The sequence below is a fragment of the Corvus cornix genome, chromosome 8, assembly GCF_000738735.6.
Source record: "Corvus cornix cornix isolate S_Up_H32 chromosome 8, ASM73873v5, whole genome shotgun sequence".
In the NCBI taxonomy this organism is placed as follows: domain Eukaryota; kingdom Metazoa; phylum Chordata; class Aves; order Passeriformes; family Corvidae; genus Corvus; species Corvus cornix.
Window position 1 is genome coordinate 11,360,822 of NC_046338.1, and position 20,839 is coordinate 11,381,660.

At 39.5% G+C, this 20,839-nt stretch overlaps 1 protein-coding gene across 1 annotated transcript in view; it reads left to right on the forward strand.

Moving 5' to 3' along the window:
- Positions 1 to 3,066: 3,066 nt before the first annotated feature.
- ST6GALNAC3 (ST6 N-acetylgalactosaminide alpha-2,6-sialyltransferase 3) overlaps positions 3,067 to 20,839 on the forward strand; it is a 150,907-nt gene continuing 133,134 nt past the window's right edge. Inside the window, exon 1 of the mRNA XM_010408973.4 lies at positions 3,067 to 3,145. The gene's annotated coding sequence lies outside the window, so the exon portion shown is untranslated. The remainder of the gene's footprint in view (positions 3,146 to 20,839) is intronic.

Below are 20,839 nucleotides of genomic sequence, written 5' to 3' on the forward strand. Positions count from 1 at the left end.
TTTTATAACAATGATAGCTCTTGACACAGAAGGTAAGAATAGCTCCAGCAGGATAGAGTAATAGAGAATAAGGTTTTCAAACTACTCCTTGGTGCATGAATTCTTTTTTTGGGATGGAAGGATGAATGGTTTATATGTGAAGTGGTGAACTAAGCCTTGGGATTTTAATGAGGTCCAGACTCTCTCAGACAGAGGAAGAGCAAAAGTTCTGCTTTTGGTATTATTTCTGGATCACTGTCAATAGTGCAATACCCTAGTTAAAGGCAGGACTAACTTCTAAAAATGCTGCTGCTTTATTAGTAAAAACGTTTTTAGTTTCACAGTACTGAATGACAACCAAATTTTTCTGGTCAAGGTCTTAAATGCTATTTTCTCAGTTCTAACTCAACTTCTTTGTTAGATTCGTGAATGTCATGCCAACTTCTTTCTTAAACTCTAATTTCTTCTTGATTTTTTTTTCAAGGAGCACACTTGAATAGGAACAGATGGCACCTGATACTGTCAAACATGAGGGCTTTTCTATAAGTGATTTATAGCTGTGGCTCTTTCTGTATTTTGAGCATGTAGCTTTGCAATTTAGATATTATATAGATTAAGTGCTTTGCCTCAGGATCTGCTGCATGACCACACTGCTCTAACCACTGTGCAAATTTGTGCAAGGATACAGTTGCTCTTTTGAAGTTAAAAAGTTTTTTGCTGTACATAGCTTGTTTCAGCAGAATGGAACATTATGTGTCATAACACATAGGTGAATATTTGTTTTGGTTTATGCTCTTTTCACAGCTTTTGTGATCTTTTCACAGTTTAATTTTACCTTCACTGTCTAAAGTCATGCAGCTCAGTAACAGTTGTGCCTGCACTAAATGGCTGAGTTAAAAGGCACTATTAATGCTTGGGCAACTCACAGGGGTACATGCACATGTTCTTCTGTTTGGATTGCATTAAATGAGTTTTCAGAACCATATGGCATCGTACCTTAACTATTCTTTTTGAAAGAGTCTAACTGTTGCAGCCTTCTGTTCTAATTAGTTACATCTTCTGAGCTTTAGCAATTCACTGGAAAAACTCCACGCTTAATATTGCTTAAATTTTACCCAAATGCCTTTTGTTCTTGCGGGTGTATTTTAATACTGTGCATGTGAAATGCAGATAGCTTCTTAGTTACTTGCTTTACTTTTAATATCTCCCCAGACAATACATCACTATTTTGAAGCAGTTACCATTGTTTATTGCTGTGGGAAGTATTTCTCCTAAATAGCTGGGATTTGATAGGTTGTAGAAGTCATACAAATATTCCTTCTTTGAAGCAAGAAGGAGATTGCAGAATTGCAGTGAAATATATTATCTGTGTCCATTCCACCCACTTTTCCACAGGGAAAAGTATAACACATGGGTTTCAAATGGGAGTGTGCTAGCCCATCATTTCCAGATGTTTGAATATTCTTCTGGAATACATTCTATATAAAGGACTTAATGTTATATAAAGGATTTTTCATTTATTTAACTGCTTTTTGAAATAGTCAAATAATTCTCACTACATGAGTTAAGTTATAATAGGGTTTTGCAAACACAGCAGCCTGTTCTTGACCACTGAGCTGAACTGCTATATGCACTTTTCATTAGCAACTGGAATAATATCGGTGAGGTTTGCACTATTTACTCTATTAAAGGTGAAACTGTGTCTGCATAGTGTATAAATTTGAACTTGCATCTTAAATGGCAGTATCAAATTTATTGGTTTTGTTATCCAGAACAGTTCAGAAAATGGAAGAAGCACTAGAAGTTGGTTAGCATGAACATACAAAGACAGGTAATGTTTCTTTAGAAGGTTGTAGGCTCTTTGTGTGTAGAAAAGAGGAAAATACCTGCCATAGACTTTTTCATCAGTAAAAAGAAAACTCTGTTCTCTTCTTCCCAAAGGCACTGTGCAAGTAAGAATAATATAAGCTGTAATATCAAATCAATCACATTTACATTTCAAAAGCATCCTTCATGAAAGTGCCCCAGAGGGCTGAATTCTGCTAATAAAAACACAAATAAAATAAAATATTTAACAAGCTATATCAAGCACAGGTAGGTTGTGCATGTTTTGTAAGTCTGACCTTAAAAATGAACAGGAAATCAGATTTTTAAAAAAAAGTTCAAAAAAATCCAGTGTCTAAAGGTAGGGACCAAAGAATGCAGAGTGTGGGATCCATAATATCTGCTCATGATCAGACAGGAAAGCCACTGAGGCTGAACAGTTATACTGGCCTGAGTGAGAGAGAAACAATGGTCATATAGGTGAAACTCCACAACACTACACTGAAGAGTAGATGTTTTGCCAGGAAAAAAAATAAAAATAGAGCCTTCTTTAATTGGTTGTTTGATATAAGACTAAAGTTGTAGGATCAGTCACTCAAAATTCAAACATTTTCCTGAATTTATTCCAAAATTGTCACAACTGGGTTGTACTTTCAGTCAGGCCTTGAAAGGGAATGAATAAAGTGTGGAGGTTTATGTTGAAAAAGGCTTGCAAGGGCAGGTGGCCTTGGCTGGCCTTTGATCCAAGGACATTGTAAGCTGGCCTTTTACCATAAATGTTTTCATGTTTTTCTTTAGCATCAAAAAGGTCCTTTTAAAGGGTTTAAAATAGGACAGACCCACACACTCGTGTGTAATGTTACTGTCTCTCCTTAACTTCTTCAATGCCTTTAGGGTTGCTCTCCAGGTGACTTTATTTAAAGATATTTTTTCTTTTTATCTTGGAATGCAGTATATTTTGCTCTGTATTTTTGCTAATAGATATTGTTCTGAATTGGACTAAAACTATTGCTGCCAATGGGGAAGCAGTAGTTGCCCTTCATCTGGGAATATCGTTATGAAACAGAGATGCTCTTTTACAGAACAGATGGTAGAGTGATAGCAGCTTCCACTTCAAACACGAGCAGGCACAGGGTGCATGTGGGCAGAAGGTTTCATTGCAAATGATTTTATGAAGCCTTGGGTATACAGGCAAGAGAAAGTAGATGGGGTGCTGGAGCAGTGAGAGAGGGTTGTATTTAAAGCATCGGTTGTCACAAAATCCCTGGCATTCAAGTTCAGAGTAAAAGCCAAAAAAAATCCTTCTGAACTAAGTGTCAGCTAGAAAGAAGTTTGGTACTCTGTGAGTAAAGAAAATACCTTCTTTTACTTTAATTTCTGTTGCATTTGAGGCAAATCTGTGTGTTTGGGTTTGGTTTATTGTTTTTTTGGGGGGTTTTTTTTGTTTGGTTGGTTTGGGGTTTTTTTGTTTTGTGGGAGTGTTTTTGTTGGGTTTTTTTTTGTTTAGTTTTTGTTTAGTTTCTTTTATTCATTGGGAGGGTTCTTTGGTTTTTTGCTTGTTTTATTTTTTTATTATCAGACAAAATTGCATGAGATACTTGGTTCTATCATAAATTTCTCATCCTAATCAGAATAAACTGCAGGGCTCCTGAGTTGGCTGATGAATTCTGTCAAAAAGGATTATTAGAGATATGAATTCTTTTAATTTGCTGTTGTGTCTCAGTTGTTGCTGTAAACAAAACCCTTACATTTTCCCCATGGAAACATTTGATTCCTGATAACAGGTTATGTATTTATGTAAAAGTCTTTTAGTGGCTTCTGGCTTGTGCTGGTCCATGATAAGGCTTGGACTTGGTGGCTCTATGGTGCCACTGCTAATAGGAGTCTGAGTGCTTTACTTGTGTCCTTTGCAGACATTCTAACACCCTTACATGGACTTATTTGTCTCACGGACTTATTGCTACCTGACCCTCTTAATGAATTTCTATGTTCAGGAAGCAGTGAGAGCAGACACCAACAAACTATCTGAAGTGAGTTTCTTAATGAGTGAAAAGTCATTCCATCAGTAATTGAGTTCATACAATGTGCTTGCCTCAGGATGGGAGTCTTATGTCACTGTATGTTTGCCTCCTTCCACACCACAATATCTCTTGCTTTTCTGGCTGCTTCCTCATATCCTTTATGAAAGAGCATCTCCTTGCCATACCTCTGACTTTTTCCTTGGTGTACTTTTCTAGTTCTTTCTAGTTCTTTTCCTTTGTGGCAGGGCTTTCTCAAATCAGTGCTATGAGAGATCCTGAGCTCCAGGAGGCCTGGGTACCTGGCTAGTCTGTGTGTATTAGTGTGGACCAGAAGTGCAGTGGGTGTAGATAACTTTTGAGAATACCCTGTCAAGAAGATTTTCATGGAACTTGCAAGGAAATCTTGACTATTGAAGGTGGTGAATAGACAGGCAGGTTAGAGACATCTGTGACTTCTTTTCTCAGAACAGCAAGCTAAAAATAACAAATGAGAGGGACAATGCTGGAAGAATACTGGAATGTTGCTCACTACTTCTAGTGGTCCTTCAGCTGAATCTTGTGTTAGTGCAGACTCCATCAGTTCCTAGTTGTTTCATGCATGTATTGGGTTACTTCTGTAGTAGTCAAAGCTTTAGTGGCAGACCTGTTTTTGCAACTGATGGTTTCATAGAAAGGGCAGAGCTAGGTAGGACTCAACAAGTTTTCTTTCTACTTAGGCAGACAGATCAGGTGTGAATATAATGACACACAGGGTCACAACAACCTCATGCAGCGCTACAGGCTCGGGGAGGAGTGGCTGGAAAGGCCCGTGGTGTGAAAGGACCTGGGAATGTTGGCTGTCAGCCGGCTGAACACGAGCCAGTGTGTCTCCAGGGGGCCAAAAAGGCCAATGGCACCTGGCCTGTATCAGCAATAGTGTGACCAGCAGGACCAGGGCAGTGATTGTTCGCCTGTACTCAGCACTGGTAAGGCCACACCTCGGATCCTGTGTCCAGTTTTGGGTCCTTCTCTACAAGAAAGACATTGAGGGGCTGGAGCATGTCCAGAGAAGGGATGAAGCTGGTGAAGGGTCTAGAGAGTGAGTCCTGTGAGGAGTGGCTGGGGGGTGGGGCTGGATGTTTTTTAAAAGTCGTGGTTGTTGCACTTAGGGACGTGATTTGATGGTGGACTTGACAGAGTCAGGTTAGTGGTTGGACCTGATGATCTTAAAGGTCTTTTCCAGTTGAAACATTTATGTGGCTCTATAAACCAGTTGGCAAGTAATGGTTGTCCTTCTCTCTGGGCATCCTTTCCTTCTCTCTACTGCATGCATGTACTTCCTTCTCTGTTTTTTGATGGTATTCTAAATTCACATGTCAGCTTCTTTATTCCTCAAGCTTTCAGCCTGGTTTGCTTTTTACCCTTTCTTTTATTTGCATGTACGTGTGCAAATTCCCAATAACCATTACTAGCAAATCCGTGCCCCCTCCTTCTGCAGACGATGTTTCATTTGTATCATGACTTTACCCCCGGGAGTTCTCACCCTGTGTATGTGTGTCACTGCTGTCAGCTCAAACACAGACCATTAGCAGCAGGGAGCTTTTTACCCTGGAGTGTTCTTTTGGTGTCCTACAGTATTCTAAACAACATCAACCTGTAGTTTGTCTGTCCGTGTTTGGGTCTGTGGAATAGGAAATGTTAAGGCCCATTAGGTTTTTGCAGCAATTGGATTTTTTGCTGGAAGTGGTCCTGGGTATTTTAAGCAATATAAAGATGGGTATAAATTGAGTGGCATTTTGAAGTTTTCTTTCACTTGAACTCTCATCTCAATTGAATTGCAGTGAAATTGCAGCAAAACATTTCATCTAATTGTTAAATAGTTCAGAGGCAGAGCTGAGTTTTAAATGAAATTTGCAGGATATGACAGCCCATAAAGCAGCTTTGGTAGGGGTGTGGTGTAGATATCACAGGCAATCTTCCTGTGGTTTGTAAAAAATTCAGTGATTGGTTTTGAAACAATTAACACCAATTGATCAGAAGTTATTGTCCACAAAAAACAGGGTTTTGTCTGAAATTGATAAGAAAATAAAAAAGTGTCAGAGGATAGGGTTTCCTTCAATTTATCTTGCTTTATAGGAATAATATAGCCTTTCCCACTTCCCCTGCAATTTCTGTCTTGTAGTATGTATTTCTAAACCAGTGAAATTTTGGAATGGCTTTTAAAACTACAGTGATGAAAAGTGGTGTTGTGAGGTTGGAAGGGGTGCCCACCTGAGTCAGCTCATTTCAGGGTGACATCATGAGTCAGCCTGCTGTACTCACCTCACGTTTGTTGGTGAAACACTTCTATACCAGAAAAATACTCACTATCAATTAGGAAGGTATTTCAGTCATGAGAGTTCCTACAAGGAAGGTGAATTGGTCTTTGTCTTCTGAAATAAATGAGTTTCTTTGCTTGCTGGATGCTGTTTTTACTGGCAAACTCAAGCCTTTTTGAGGGAGAGCTGTTCTGAAGTATGGTCTGAAATATGTACACATTTTAATAGTGTGTTTTACCCATAGGTGGCTTTCTTTTTGCTTGAACTATTTTGTTCATGTGCATTAACTTGACATTTACATCTAAATACTTTGTAACTCTGGAGAAAATAGGATCAAGTGGATGGTGAAAAATAAGATACGTAGATTTGGCCCAAAACTTGTCCCTGTTTTACACTTCTTTTCTGTATACCCTAGGCTTTTCTTGAGGGCAGGATACAGGAGAAAAGACACTGGCACTATGTGCATCTCTAACAAACATGGAGATGAAGAATGAGAAGAGAATCTATATGTTCTAAGGGTATGGAAACATAGCCTTACTTTTTCAATAAGGGATGCATTTGAGGTAATTTGCTCTTATCTCAAGTAATGAGAATTACGTGAAAGAGAAATGAAAGGGTATTCATTTCAGAACTTATCTTTTATCTGCTAGCAATATCCAAGAATTTCTCTGAACAGTTGAAGTGTTAAGCAGTTCAGGAGCTTGCCTTGCTCTTTCTTTGCTAGGTAAATATAATTTGAGTATTTATGAAAGGAATATTATCCTGCATGATAAATTTTTACCCTCCTTTTTTTCCTGTTTATTTACCAGTCAATAGTGTTATTATAAAGCCAGAAATTCTTGGCCTCGAAAAATATAAACTTGTATTTTAAATTTTTGTCATCTTGCTGATAAAACACTAGGGGATAGATCCCAGCAAATTTATAACAAGATGCTGTTTGAATTAAGTAATTTCAGAGTCTGGGCCAAATTAGGTTTCAGTGAAGTGGGTACAGTTTTGGCAGAAGTGTACAGATCTTTGATGGTTATGGCACATGCTGTTATTCTGAACATGGTATAGATGGGCTCCAGGCAGAAACTTAGGAACAGTTCCTGACTCCAGATCAGCATTCAGATTCTAAACAGTCACTGCTTTGGCCCAAATTCAAGCCACAGAATTTGAGAAACTGAGTGCCCTGGATCCCTTATGCATCTTTCATTTGCACTGTTTGCATTCTGCTAATAGTTGTAGTGCAGAGGCAACTTGCCAGTCTCAGTTTGGAAAATGAGACTAACAGGTACAGCAGAGCTGTGGGCGGGTCTACAGCGTTTGTCTTGCATTTGAACACAGATCAGTCTCCAGTTTCTTTGGTGTGCAGGTTTACTTTAGGAAATTTATTATTTGCCCTTTGAGTTGCTCCAATTTTTGAGATGCTGGGAAAAAATAAAGCTCAGTCATATAGATTTAGTTTAAAAGCAGCATATGTCTACAAATACCTGATTCTAGCTGCTCTGGGAAGGGTGCATGAGGTGCTTTTTGTGACTAAATCCAGCATAAACAGTGGAGAATGCTGAAACAGGGCTTATGGTAGCTATAACGAGGTTGCAGGAGAGCCTGTGGGAATTGGAGTATGTTGCTAATGTGGTAGCTTTTGCTCTGAGGGTAGATCATTCCCAAAGGCAGATTACGATAGTGCATCTTTAAGGCATCTAAATGGTTTTGAAATTTCTAATCCCACCCTGTTTGCCACAGTTTAGTGCTGTGTCAGGTTCAGCAGCACTCAAAGACAGCTAATAAGGGCTTTTATGCATAGTGGGGAACTGTTATTGAAATGTTAGTGGGACTTGTGTGTCAAGGGTGTGCAGTCTAGTCCCACTTCTATTTACATCACAAGATAGGAAACTAAGTGATGTGGAGAGGGGCATGGTTTGCAGGAACGGAGATGGCCTTCCTTATCAGCAGAGCAGATGAATCATCTTTGCTGTGGGACTTACTGTGGTAATGTGATTAACACCATTTAGTCTGGAGAAGTTCGTGCAGATGCATCTGTTTAAAGAAAAAAAAAAAAAGCCTGCCCCACCATCAGCATATCAGTGCATTTCTGAGTAATTTCTTTATTTTCTTTCTCTTTCATCATTAGTTTGATGAATCTGAGAATCTGATACTGGTCTAAGAACACAGAGTTTGTGCATAGCAAGTTGGTATCTGGTTCACACAGCTGCAGTTTTTAGTATGTCCACAGGATTTAAATACAGCGAATAATTCTGCATGGCTGCATGACTTTACATTTTATGTTGCACTGCCCCATGTAACTGTATGCATCATCTCCTTTTGATATCTTAGCTTTCAGTAGTAAATTGATCAGGGTTCCAGCATGCCTAGCCCACAGTGCATGGCACACCATTTACTTTAGTTTTCAGAAGCTTAAGCAGAAATCATTGCTTTGATAATCTGCACTGCTGTTTGTATAGAGTGCTGGTTTTGATTTTTAAGACTAAAGAACCAGAAACTATGAGAAAGTTCTGTGACAAAAAGCAAACATGAGAATTTCTGCAGTGGCAATAGAGAGGCTGTGTTCTGAAAGTAACTAATAGAAGGTTGCTTCTTGCACCTGGGCAATAATGACCTTTAAAGGAATGCTGAATCACTTTATAGAGATCCTCGTTACAGATTGTGAGAAGGACATGACACTTCATCCTCCTTGTAATTCACCAAATTGTAATTTACCAAAGGCAATTTACAACTTTGTTCACCTCCAGTGGAAACATACACAGAAAACACTGCACAGGAACTAATTCCCTGCTGAGGGAACAGACAGCCCCAGCAAGCAATATTCATCCCTGACATCACACCTTCCTTCCAAATATAAGATGCTTCAGCTGTGCTTTTTCTAGCCTAAGTGCTGTGGCATTAAAGGAAACTCTAATTCTTACAGCTTGTCTTTCAGACAGCTGATGACAGCAGAAAAGACTAAGTTTATTTAATGTGCCTCTTGACAAATAATAAATCAGTTTGAGCTCTCACCCAGAAATCTTGTAAAGCTCCTTTTGCTGGTGCCTTTGGAAGCAGAATTCTCCATCCATAAGCATGGTGGAGAAAATTTATGACTGCAAGATCTCCCTTGTAATGTGAAAAACGCCTGAACAACAATCTGAAGGGGCAGTGAGACAATATTCTCCTCCTCCTTGTAGTCAGTGGCAGCGAGATCACCCAATTGTGTTTTTTATTCCTATAAAAATAAACATCCTATTGAAGTATCAGTATAAGCCAAACATCTCCTTTCAGATCAGCCCCCTGTCCCAGCAGTGCTTTCTTGGTCTTGTCTCAGGTTCTGGAACCTGGAATAGATGAGTGATGCAAGTGGCAAATAACTGAGGTCCTCTGGCTTTCACTTAGGGCTGTTTCCAGTGGGTGCTTGCTAGTCTCTAGAATACATGGAATCCTGGTAGTACAGGGGGCCCTTTAAAGGATTAGGAGGCCAGCTGGATGAAGCTCATTGATAACAGTATTTCCACCCTAGCCCCAACAAAGAACACAAAAGCGCTCATTTTCCCTCTGAAATGGCTCACAGCAAGCCTGCCTGGTGTGCACACACAGCTGTGTGCCTGGGGAGGAGCTGAGACACGGGGAACTGCAGGTAACACTGATTGTGCCTGTTAACATGCATCAGGAGAGGATTTACTGTAGTGAGCACGCTGTAGTGGACAGCCTGCAAGGAGCAGAGGGAAGGCATGGCTTGTGTCACCTCCTCTCTGTACTAACTGGAGGGAACCTAATGGCTTATGGAGAATGCTGGGAGAAAGTAATGAACTTAAAAGCAGTGTCCTTGCTCTTAAACCAGAAGGTTTGAGTCTAGGGCATGTTTTAGTAGCTGAGAAGCAGACCTTACTGCTATATAAATATGGCTGTATAAATACGTAAATTAGTGGCTGCTCATAGACCGAAGGAACTGATTTAAACCTGGTTCCTTCTGCATGGCAGTATCTAACAATAAACTAACTCCACAACATGCTGAAATCTGGTAACCTTAAACAAAAGCTAAGCATATACCTTTTGAGAGAACAGGCAGAAAGAAAAGGAGGCCTTGACAGGAGAAAAATAAGTAAAAAAGCAAAAATAAGACACAAGAGAATAAAAGCAGAAAGCATGAAATAAAGGCAAAACCAAATCCACTAATAAGAGAATTGTCAGACAGGAAAAAGAAATAGAGAACAAACAGAGAGCAAGACAGAAGTAATGAGACAGGGGGGAAATCGGATTCAAAATGAAATCTGGTAATAAAAGAACTGTCAGACATAAAACGAGCCAATATATGACAAAGGAAGAAAGAGCCAAGGAGACGGAGCAAGGCAATCTTTGAAGAATTAAGCTAACCAGATGTGTCCTCCAAAGGTAATTTGTAGAAAAGTTGATGTTACTCCTGATTTCTAATAAAAGCAGACTCTAAGAAGCACATTTCTTTTATGCTCTAAGGAAAAAGGTGTTTGGCTTTTTTTTAACATAAGAAACTATGCAATAGAAATCAGAGGGCTTAGCTACAAAACAGATTTGTAAAAGTAATGCAAAGGCTGTGCTGAAAAACAATATTAAACAAATAAACTGTAATGGATCTTGTGGTGTGTGTGTGTTGAATCTGGTGTGCTTAGTCATCCACCCTTACGCAGGTTCCTTGACCTAGCTGCATTGCCTTAGTTTCTCTCATTTCAAAATACAGACCGTGATACAAACACACACATATCACTAAAACCGGAATGGAACAGAATTCAAAATGTTCGTAAAGGTTTTGGTTCTGCGAAGCATTTTCTACCTTGCCAGATAGAATCTAAGCTTTTCTTTGAAGACAAAGATGAAAAGAAACCAGTGCAGGATGTGATCCATTTTACTCAGGCAGAATAAACTCACTGACTTCAAGGAAACTAGGATTGAAAGAAAGGCCACTGATTTAATAGGCTAGCTCAGGCAACCCAGAAGTCCATTTAGAATGCTTGTAATGTTGGAATTATGAAAACTTCTTGTGTCCAAAAGAGTATATACAATAAAAAATACACATATTGGCAGTGCATGACCCAGATATGTACTGGGTGCTTCACAACCACTCCTTGCTGACCAACAGCAGCAGCTGCCTATGGGAGCAACAGCTTCATGCCCTGTGGAAGCTCATTGTGTCCTTCACTTACTGAGTTTTGGGTCAGATCCTAAAATGGGTTCAGTTGAGATGTTATCAGCATTTTAATTCTTGAATCTTGCCATGCTTTCTTTCTTTCCTCTTAAGACATCTGAGGATAGTATCATAAGATACTTAAATCTTGTGGTTGCTTTCTTTCACTTGTACAAAATACAAAGCTTTTTCTTCCCGTTCTGGGCAAACAGTGAGTTCTGGTCTGTGCTGATTTTATCAGGTGATACTTACCAGGAGTTTAGCCAAACAGTCCCTTGCTTGATGTGTAGTATTCCATTTGAAATATGCTTATTTTATCTCATTTCTTTTTCTCAGTTAGATGGCTAAAACTTTTCAAGTAGAAAGAAAAAGTACTAAAGAATTAATTAATAAAGAATATAAATATTTCCTCATATACCAGAATATAGATATTTGCAGAAAGCATTGCTATTTGTCAGATATTTGGATGGAAATACCACATATAGCAACTCAATCACTAATACAGGCAAACTAAGCAGAAACTTGTGGACTGAATGTAAGGTCAGAACTGCTGCAGAAATAAGTCAACCCATGCCTTCCTGTGAACTTCAGTGACTCTTGGAGGAAGCTCTTTCGAGTTTTAATGATGCTAAAAATAATACTTCATCCTGTCTACTTTTAGTTTTGAGGATAACTAGAAGAAGGTACCAGCTCTGTGGACACAACTTTCGGGTTTTTGCTTGGTTTGGTTTTTGTTGGGGATTTTTGTTTTCCTTCTTTTCCATATATATATATATATTTAGAAGAAACTAATGCATTTTCTGTGTCTGTGGAAACGGAACACTTACACTGGGATATACTTGAAGCAGTATTTCTAGCCCACATGTATGTAGCTATGTGAAAGTTAGTAGGAAGGTGACATTTGGAGAACTCTTCTGAGAGCACTCAGGGTGACAGTAGGGAATGAATAATAGAAGTGGTGCTTGCAGAGTTTTCTCTTGTGAGCTTTGCCATGTCCTAAGTTATCATGTCTGATGCACTCAAAGTAGTAGGTTACCTCAAGGTACCTTACATTTGGCCAAACTGTAGGTTAATCTGCTTGGGGTTTGGGGGAGAGGGGTGGGGGTAGTGGTGGTAGGGTGTTTAGAATATTTAGTCAGCTGGAGAGAAAAATTTAGAAATGTAGGTTGGAATAGGATTCTTATAGGTGAATGTTTGGGTTGGGAGATATTTCACTGGTCCTGCTAGCAGTTTACAAAATGGTCCTTCTCTGCAATATAGCCTTCAAGTGAAAGATTGTTTCACAGAGCCCTTGCAAAAGCTTGAATATAGGAAATTTGGTCTCCCCACTGAAGTTCTGGATCTCAGACAATTTCTCAGATGAAATTCATCGTATTTGGAGATGATGTTAATAATTTATATAACTGTACTGGAATTAAGCTACTTGGGGTTTCATGTGCTTATAAGGAAACTGCATGCAGAATGATGCCTTAAGGATTAAACTCTTGATGGTGGCAATAAATAATGCAGAAAATTCAAATATTGAATGCAGAAGAGACTTCAGTCAGGCAGAGTCTTGCTGAGATTTCTTTTCACACTACTCTGTTCTTATTTTTTCTGCTGTTGTTGTTCCTGAAACCAGTGGCCTCCTCTTGAGAATTTTATCATGGGCCATATGTACACTTTGGTGTGGTTTAAAAATGAATATTCAACTTGAAGGCAAATTGAAAATGTAGGAGTATGGAACCCAACAGAATCAGGTCCCAAGTGAATCTCTGCATTTCACTCAACAATTTCTACCCTGATGTGCTGGTTTGGGCAAATTTGGAGGAAAAGGCATAGTTTAAAGGCATAGAAAGGCACAAAATTAGTTTCTGGGCACAGAACGGCAATATGGGATACAACATCATAAAGTCACCCCAAGACACCTGAGTTGTCACGTAAATGATAATAAAATACTGAAAGTCCTGTGGGATTTGAAATCAATAGCCAAGAGTAGAACTACACATCTGTTGCATTTATTTTTAATTGTTTTAAAGAGGGAACTCTTTTGTTAGATTTTTTTATCCAGTGAATGACACAGCTGCTTTAATATACAGTCCAGCTAGAAACTCACATTAAAAGCATTAAGAGGAACACGCAAAGACAAGAATTTAAAAGCTGAAGCATCAAGCAGTGACAGAGTTGGTGAGCTGTGAAACCTTTAACTCTGTATTCTTTCGGGTTTCCTTTATAATGGAGTCACTGTAACCTCCATCTATCTGTCAGCCATTGTTGTTAGCAACAAGAACTGGGCTTAAAGTCTGGAGTATCTGTGTAGAAACATGAAATAGAATTATTTTGTGTTCCTAATGAGTAACCTGGGAAACGCTTGGGCTTGCATGATGGGTGATGTTCCCCCACTTGCCCACAGAGACTTTGCTAGCACAGTTTCGGACTTTGTAATAAGTATATTTCTTCAGAACCTCTTCACTCTGTATCTGTAGGGATAAAACTGTTGGCTAGGATTTAGAAAACACTGTAAGAGAGTGGATCATTGCATCAGGAGACAGGCAGCCATGGGAGTGTAGAAGGCAGACATCCCTTCCCTGGTGTCCCAGCCTTGTCAGTGCCCTCCTCAGGGGATGTAAGGTCTTTTTTCTTCTGCCATGTGGGCAGGCCTCTGGGAAGCCTTGTGCTTCTGTGCAGGCCTTAAAGAGGCAAGCTGCAAGTGTACCAGAGCATTTTGTTTGGGATGGGAAATGCTTGAACACGTAGTCAATTAACAGGCTATAGCTGTCTTCAGCTGCCATGGAAGATTCAGTCCGGCAAGTGCTATGGCTACAAAAGGACTAATGGCTTTAATTTGGTCAGAGAAGGATTTCTGTTCTCTCTGAAGAATGATGATGGCAGAAAAGCCAAGGGACAAATTCTCGGCACTTCACAGCAAAACACTATTTGAAACTATTTATTTTATAGAATTAAAAAAACTGAGTATTCTTTTTCAGTGGTAGAAGCTGAGGAGACTGGGTACTGTTTGAGTTTAAAAATGTGTATTTTGCACGAGAATGCTGAAGTAACAAGTAAAATCCAGACAATTCAGAAGCAGTGTTATGAGAAAAGTGTCTGACATAAAACTGCAGGAAAGCAGAAAGGAAATTAAATGCTGGGTTTCTGTGGAAGATGGACTATTCCCACTCTTGGGAATAGAATTTCTAAGGATTTTAAAATTATAAATTGACAATTCCTTATGCAAAGAAGACAATTTTTAAATTTTATTCATAAAAATTGAAAGTGAGATTTGCATGGGGAATAGTTAGAAAGCTCTTAATTTGAATCAGAGGATTCTTTGCAAGAGTTAGTCATAGCAGAAACTATTTTGAACAGGTCAGTGCAGAACCAAATTCCCAGGCTGTATTACAGGGAAAGATACGTAGCTGGCATTTTATCAGCTACAATCAAAAGCAGCAAGGGGTAAAAAGATGCCTTGGTGGTTTAGTTGAAGCTCTATATTTGAGTTGAAGCATTGTTTGTTTTTCAAGAACCAGAATATGATCTAGACTTGGAACAAGGATGCTATTCCATCCAGTGCAGGTGAACTGAGTGACAGCACTTGAAGAGCAGAACAGCCTTTTAAACAAGTAATTGTGATGATGATGAGACCACTTTGAGAGCCTTGGAGCTGTTGCAAAACAATGGAAATTGTGCCACGGAGTTCAAGCAATATAGTCTGCTGTGAAATTGCTGTACACAGAGCATGGGCCGATCAATGTACCTACGGCATTTCTTCCCAAGGGAAAGAACTCTCTGAAGGCAAGCCACTGAGAATGGAACTAAGTGCCAGTAACATGAAAGGTGTGAGAGTTGGAATCAAAGCAGGCTTTTCAGACAGATCGTAGACACAATGGGAAGAAGGTTTGCAGCTGGTTTTGCACATGTTCCAAGAATGCTTCCAGTGGAAATGCTTTTAGGGTTCTGTGCGAAGAGGGAGCATGTGGGAAACCTGAAGAGGCAATGGAGGGTACGCCTGCCAGACAAACACTGGCTGGCAGACTCCGGTGCCACCAAGTTCTGTGCTATTCAGAAAAACTGTAAGATTAATGGGGGCAAGGTTACTACAGCATTTGAGTTGTAAGGACCAAGTTATTTTTTTAATATGCCTCCCAAGTAACAAACCTGGACTAGCTGTGCAAGTTAGTGTCATGTTCCATCACTGCAGTTAAGTGCCCAAGTCCATGGAAATGTTAGAATCCAGGTGTGCTGATTCTTGAGCCAGTGGCTAGATAGTGGTTCCACCTCTTGACAGGAGAGTCACTGGAAATAGAAACTTGTCTTGATATAACTTTGTCTTATGCTGGATATTATGGATGAAAAAGGAAGGGCTGCTTATTAGAGAAATAGGAATAAACTCTTTTAAAGCAGAAGGCTTATTTATTCAGTTTGCAGAAGGCTGTCTGAGATCCAGTGTGGTGCATGTTTTGAAGGCCCATTACTGTCAGTGTTTCCAGTTAGATATTACAGGACACTTCTGTCCATCCTTATAGTCCATGGTGCACCTGCAAATTGAGGGCCTACTCTGTGCTTGTCCATCCTGTGGTCAGTGTATTTGATAAAAACTCTTCAAAACATTAAGGGATAACTGCAGTTGAGTAGCCTGGATCATAGAAATGCTGTATTTGATATTTTCCCCCTCAATGTATCTAGTACTTCAGCATGTTAAATGTGGTTGGCTTATGTGTAGATTTAGATGCCTCACTCCACGAATCAACTCTAAATTTAATTAAGTCCAGTTGTTCTGGTTAGGCTCCAAGTAGCAGGACACAAGGACACTGCATGACCCTGCTAGTACAGCATAATGTGAAGATAGTACAAAGTGATTACTTGACCAGACCCTCAGTGCTATAGAATTCCAGGCATCTCAGCTCAGTCAGTTGTAGTTCAGCTTTAGTTATGCCTGTTTTCCCCCCCTTTTGCTTTCCCATGTTTTCACTTCTTTATCGCTGTCAAAGTCTGACATTAACCTACATGTGCACTCAGAATTACCAGAGCAGAAATATTCAACATTCTGATTGTAGAACACATTCCAGCATCACAGCAGAGACATGGATGCCAGGATAATCGAAATTTGAGTGGTGCAAGTAAAGAATTCCTTCTCTACTTAGAAAAAAAAAAAAATCTCCTTTAGTGATTTTTGTTGGAAATTATTGACTGCTATGTAGGCTGGAAGCTTGATTCAGTGTTCTTTGCTGAGAAAATTACAGCAAGTTATCTCACCATCTGTGATACTCATGTGGATTCTTCAGAGGAATGGCACAGTTGTTATCAATCAAATTGCTTTATCAAACAGACCTCTGCACTCTGCGCTATCAGAAGAGTGTGTTCACAGGAAAAAAATAGCGAAAAATTATATAATTTACTATTCTCCTGTATTTCTTTTTAAGATGCTTGGGTGCTTGATTTACTGCTGTCCAGGAGGGCAGGTTTGCTGAATTCATATGTGTAAAACACTTGAGATGCACATTCTGTACAGTACTCTCAGAAAATGCTTTCACTCCGCAATGCCCTCCCGCAGTTGTACAAATCAGAAATGTACGTCTGTAGGTTGTAATCCTTTAAGACAGCTTTCTCAATCTTCTTGGCTGAGGTATAAACAGACAGCATTTCTGGAACATGCCAAACCAATCAGGAGCAGACATTTTTCCTACACATTAAATGGGCTTTTTCAAGATGCTATCATTAAAATCTTATACCAAAATGTTAATTGAACAATATCAGATTCTTGCACGCCTCCATCTCTTTTCCTTTCTTAAAATTGAGTTTAGTAATGGAAGTGTTTCTCAAGCCAGCTAGCCAATGTCTGGGAATACAGAACAGTTGTCTCTAGTGAATCTTCTCTGTTTTTCTTTCGTTAATTAAATATTCGACATTGTAGCATCCTCATTTCTCACTTGTTTGAACTGGATCAGCTTCCATTCTCAGAACATTTCGTTGCACCAATTCATTCTAATCACACTGCTGCCTGGAGCATGTATTTAATCGCATCCCTGGGAATAGAAGCTGTGTAGTTCTATCCACATCCATTGTACATCCCCAAACTCCAGAACTTTGTTGTTGTGGTTGGTTTTTTTTGTGGGTTTTGTTTGTTTTGTTCATCTTCACCCCAACCTTGGCATTTTGTATAAGCCTCCCATGTACCCAAACCTCATGGAGTGTATTTTGCTCTCCATCTCTAGTGGCATGTCAATATAGCATGATTGTCTGACAATATATATTTTTGTCTCCTTATCAGTTTGTAACTTTTACCATTGATATAAAAAATAACACAGTCCAATAAAGATCTGTGACTTACTGTAGCTGTAGTATATGCGTCTTTCAGCCTCTCATTGGTTAATGGGATTTTAAAAACTTACTTTTTACTTAATCTTGAACTGAATTTTTTCAGTGATGAAAAGCAGAAATAGTTCAATTGATGTAAATACATCACATTAGCTGGTGTGTGTGAGAGAGGCTCTGTCAGTGCAGTGGGGTTGTGGAACTGTTGTCATACATAGTTTAACAAATGTTTGCATTTTCCAGCTTGGTTGCATTAAAGCATCTTCTGAAGTGAATTTGAGGTAAATGTGTATAATGGCACTCAGGGTTCTTCTGACTTTAGCTGGTCATGTCTGAGGTGCTGCTGAAAGAATTTTAGAATTTCTTTACAACACTGCTGATATTTGAGTAAGCAAGTTTTTCTCCATGTGTGGTGATCTCATGTGCCCTTTATCCTCTTTATACTGTCCTTCTTCCCTGCTCTCTCTTTCTGCAGTCTGGACATGCAAGATGGCAAATGACCTGTCAAGTCTGGAGCTGTGTGCAAGTGCTGGCCAGCCAGCAAAATGTCAAGTAGAATGTTGAATAGCTGAGTTGTGCCTATCTGACCTCAAGTGTGGGTGCTGCTAGTTTTTTCTCTTGGGAATTTAATTAACTCTGAGATAAAAGACCAGCCTAGCACTCTTTATCATTTTGTCAAAATTTGCAAGTGCACACGTAATTTACTATGGGCAGTAAGAAGGAATAGAGACAGGTAAGTTGCATTCACATTATAACAAGAAAACTATTCTGTCCAAAACCTGTAACAAAGGCCCCCCACTACCCCAAACCCCCAATATTAGCATGTTTTCAGTAGTGAGTTCTTATATTAAAGATACTTACTGCCTGTAGTTCTTAGTTTTCATCTAACAGTGAACCACGTAATGCTTATATGCTTCCAACAAATGGAATTAAAATTGTGTAATGTGCATTCATTTTTGGCAACAGTTCAAGAAAAAAATTCTTTTTGGTTTGGAAGGATTAAATTCTCTCTTAGTTGCTTTAAAATGTTCTGCTGGCCATGCTGCTCCATATAGTTACAACTGTGAATCCCCGCATGGTCCTGGTTTTGTTATAGAATTTGCTAAAGCCAGCAGGATCCAGAATTAGAGTATTTCAGCCTACTTTATTAAATAAGTCCCTAAGGGTCTTTGCTGTTACATTGTACTTAAGTGCTACAAAAAAAAATTATTTGACGCTCTAAGTTGGAGCCTGTCTTACTGTTCCTGTGAAATGAAGACTGTCAAGAAATGCTCATAAATGCCTGGGAAGAACAGGTAGAACTATGATAGAGCTAGGATGTTCTTTGTTATCCTCAAGTTTGTAGGTAAATAAGAGAAATCCATACTTTAAAAGCTGTTCAGTCTTTACTTATCAAGTGTTTTAAAACTGTGCTGTGCAAACCCACAAGAAAATAACTGGAAGAATAGTCACATTGAAGTTTATACAGCCATGCTTCTGTGCCTGTTTATCTGTCTGTTCAGTCCTCTTCTCCAAATAACTTCTGCATTTCCTGACCGTCTCAGAGCTATTCACATTCCTCTTAAGTTTTGTGAACATTACTGACCCTTAGAAGATGAGGATCCAGAGCAAGCTCCCAGGTTGAGGAAAGGCAGGCAAAGGAAAGCTGTAATACACACTCTACATACTCTGCTTGGCAGCATCTGCCAGTTAATCAATGCATATATAATTTGTTAATAACTGCAGTGTGTGTGGTCTCTGGCTTGGGGAGAGTGTCTTAGAGGACATAATTTTATTATTTCCATTATTCATGGAACATCTTGTAGTGCTAAATGATACACAAGCGGTGGGAAGATGGAAAACTCATCTCCGTTTGATCATAAACTGCAGAAACCTCCAGGGACTAATGAGTGAATTGCTGCTTCGTGCTCTCACCGAGACCCAATGACAAACAGAACATCCACAGCCAGATGCAGATGAGAAATCATCCATCTGTACCCTTATCTTTGATCTGACATTACAATTAAGTAATTGCAGAGGGTGAGCAGTGTATGTGGGCAACTCACGTGCACATGCATACAAGGGTATCTCAGCTCTAGTACTTGTTTCTTTAATTTACAATCCACAAGAAACCGTGAGGATGTCTTACTTCCGTTAGTAACGTTATCATTGCCGTTATATTCTGGACAAATGCACTGTTTGTAGTGATATGAAATCTTTCCCCTGAGACTCTCCTGTTTAAATAACCTCCTTTTGTTTGAAATAAAAGACACTTTAAGTTTCCTTTTTCCTTTACTTCTGCCTCCTTCAGATGTTAAAGAATAAGGTATCATATTAATTCTGCTTGTAGGAATTCATTCCACTCTCACAGGACCATAAATGCGTTGTAAACTGCATGTGTTGGGGGCCGGGGGGGGTATCCTCCTTTGTTCTCTTTGTCACCATGAACTAAACAGTTCTACTCCCAGAAAATGGAACATTATGCCTACAATATTTTTATCACGCTATCTATAAAAGACAAGCCTTGAAAACAGTGCACCAGGAAGATACAAGATCAGAATGAGGGCCAGTTGTTTTACAGCAGCAGTGTGCTGCTATCCTACGCCTTTTTAGGTCTGTTTTCCAGCTCTCCTACCACTTACGCTTCTGTTGAAAAATGACCTAGGGAACAAACCTGTATGGTCAGCTCTGGATGATCAAAGCAGGAGAAAAATCAAAGAAAAAGCAATGAGGACTTGAGTTTAAAAGAAAAGGATGGAAAGGGAGAGGTATGGATAATAAGTTTCTTAACCTCATCTGCAAGCCCCAGTTTCAAATTTCTTCATACTGAGCAGTAGAAGTGGGCTATCGGCAGTATGTGGCTTTTACTGGAACAGTCTCTAGTGAGCTCAAATGTCTCTCAGAAGTTAAGAGAAATTTTCTTGTTATTTTGACAAATTTAGGATCAGATTCCTGTAGTGGTTGCTTGCTACACCTGCAGATTCCTGCACACAAGAAGGCTTCTGGAGGCTCCTGTAGTCACTCTGTGCTGCTAGCGGAGCCTGGACAGAGACTGATCTTGCACCCCTGCAGCTAGTGTCACAAATGACTTGGGCACGGGACTGGAAGGGATGCTGAGCAAGTTTGCAGATGATACAAAACTTAGGAGGAGCTGTTGACTCCCTTGATGGCAGGGAGGCCCTGCAGAGAGACCTTTTAAGAAATTAGAGGACTGGGCAATCACTGACCATATGAAGTTTAACAAAGGAAGGTCCTGGATTCTGCACCTGGGATGGGGCAACCCTGGATGTATGGACAGACTGGGGAATGAG